This window comes from Adiantum capillus-veneris, chromosome 23, assembly GCF_014529385.1.
Source record: "Adiantum capillus-veneris isolate H3 chromosome 23, ASM1452938v2, whole genome shotgun sequence".
Lineage (NCBI taxonomy): Eukaryota > Viridiplantae > Streptophyta > Polypodiopsida > Polypodiales > Pteridaceae > Adiantum > Adiantum capillus-veneris.
In genome coordinates, this window is record NC_140953.1 from 142147275 (window position 1) to 142150151 (window position 2877).

Genomic DNA, 2877 nt, shown 5'->3' on the forward strand with positions numbered 1-2877 from the left:
TCAAAGGGCATATGGGCACACAATAAGATTTTACTAGGGCCCTCCAAACTTTAGAGGGTCCTTTTCTAAAATGCTGCTTTAATGGGTGTATGGGGGAGCACGGACCGTCCACGCCTCTCGAGATCACCGTTGATCCCATGGCTTGGGCTTCATTACATACCCAATGCCACTTAGTGTTGTGGGTCCTCAACCTTGGAAAAATTTAACATTTGATTAGTTTTCCTTTGACATGGTAGTTTGGCTCCTTGTTGGTGAGTGGTGGATCTCCCTCGTTTATATTTGACACGGGGTCTAACTCGCGGGATCGACGACAGGGCGCGTTCATGGCAGGGGCGCGTGATTTGGGCTGCCTGATCTCCGTAGAAGGGGGGGGGGGATTTATGTACGTCTGCAGTCGCAATACTTGCAGTGATGAGCGGTAGGTGGGATGGATAGAGCTGTGGGGTCTGACGGGGGAGGTCCTGGGTTCAAGGCGCGACGGCCGAGCGGGAACTTAAAATTTTTGCTTTCTTGGAGATTTATCGACGGTGGATCTCGCCCTTGCCGTCGATCCCTCGAGTTAGCCCCGTGTGCTTTATGGACGAGGGTGGATCTCTCTCTCTCTCTCTCTCTCTCACACACACACACACACACACACACACACACACACTTGTTGAGTTATTTGAACAACCTCCCATATATACTCAATTAGAAGTTTAAATTGATTTTTCCTTTTAAGTAGGGACCTTACGTTATTAGGGTCTTCTAGCATCATTAAGGTATAAAAAACTCTAACTTAGAATAGGCTCACACCACCACTATTATCTCATCTTTGATCTTGGACCTAACCCTACACCTTTCAATAGTAAGTCAATTGCTAGGTTTGATGCATGCAATGGTGTTTACCATTCTGCGAGTATTCCACTATTACTGCATGTTGGACGGTGGTGAACCTTTTCCTCCTTTGATAAAGTTATTCTATTTTCTAGCCCTTCTAAGGCTTGACTGGGTATAAATCGTTGCTCTTTTTTGCTATAGCTTGGAGTGTACTCCATGCTTAATCTACATATTGTGATATTTTTAATATGTGTTTACTTAATATTATTATCTATCAGATTGATAGGCTACAGTGGATATCGAGCATTGGATTGTCCCTGAGATTGGATCTCACACTAGTTGCACACATAAATCAGATTATGTTATTATATCAATGGATCTCTTTCTTTATTTGTCTAACCTCTTTATTTATGTAGCATCTCTTCACCTAAGTAATAGATCTCACAATGGATCATTGAGGTAGGGAGTAGTCTTTGCCGCAGTCTTGTCTCACTCTCTCTTCTTTTCTACCTTTCATATCTTTTCTCACATTTATCCATGGCACTTTGGCTCTCAATATTACTTTCTTGGGCCTTGACTACAGTAACACTACCTCCATTGCACAACCCTACATTTTCCCTCTTTGTGGCTAGCCGCCCTTATTCAATCTACACCACTATCGTCCATCTTTTGAGGGCATTTGACACAACCACGCAACCAACCTCCACTGATTATGGTAGCTATGACCCCCATGTGCTAAGAGTCTCTCTCTCTCTCTCTCTCTCTCTCTCTCTCTCTCTCTCCCCCCCCCCCCCCCCCCCCCCCCCCCCCCCCCTTCCTCCTCCTTGATGGTTCGATAACATATATGAGGGTGGCTTTCTACATCATTAATGAAAGGGGTATGTGTGAGTCCATGGAGCTTTTCCTGAATGATGCCAAAGAAAGAGAAGGCTTTCAAAATAAAACTGATGATCCTTGACGATAGCCAATAGCTCGTCTATGAAGCACAACTACAAGCAAGAGAGAGAGAGAGAGAGAGAGAGAGAGAGAGAGAGAGAGAGAGAGAGAGAGAGAGAGAGAGAGAGAGAGAACTGAGTAGGGATGCAACTTGGAGTCTAGGGCTTGAGAGAAGTGCAACATTCCAATATCTGATAAGGAGTTGTTCCATCTCTCTCTTTCTCTCTCTCCCTTCTCCACCTCCCCCAAACCCAAAAATTGAGACACGTTGCTATATCAAAAGTATGTCAAAGCTAGAAGAGGGCACAAGCCACGCTATGTGTTTCTACAAGTACATACTCAAGTGCAAGAGCAGCAAGGTGGAAAGGTACGTAAGGTACGGTACGTGTTCGGTACGTACTGTACGTAGTACCGAATGGATTGAGTGGTAAGGTACGTAAAATTCGTAAGGTTTTTTTCGAAAACGTCAAAAACCTACAATACGGTCCGTACTTGATAATAAATTCATAAGTATCACTTCTAGGATATTAGCTCACTGTTCTACTATCCAAGGCTGTCATAAATAGACAATCCAAGGCGAGTCATGACCACTTTCTCGACATTCAATATTCACAAACAAATGCAATTCAAAGCTTCAGTTCTCTCTCAAATATACTTCAACAAACTTCAAACTTCAAACTACAGAGAACTTCATATTCATCATGATTTGCACACTGTATAGTATTCGACAAACCAGACTTGAAACTTGAGAGGCAATACAATTCATAAAGTACTGAAATGACACAGAATCATAGATGGTAGACCGTAATCTCATCAAAATACCAAGATGAATCATGATAGACTCATCATGACTGTGTATACACGCGTGTCTCTTGATCTGTATCCTCATCTACATCTTGAGAACAACGAGCCCTTTTCCTGCTAGTGTCCTTTTCTTGCTGTGTCCTGTATCTGACAAATCTGTAAACAATGCATCCTGCACGGCATCCTGTGTTGCATGATTTGCTTTCTTACCCTTGGACGAGGGAAGACCCCCTCCCGAGAAGTGCTCCAACCTCAAAGCATCCTTTATTGCTGGCGAAATAAGCTTGCACCCTCCGCACTGGCCAGTAGTGCCGATGCCAG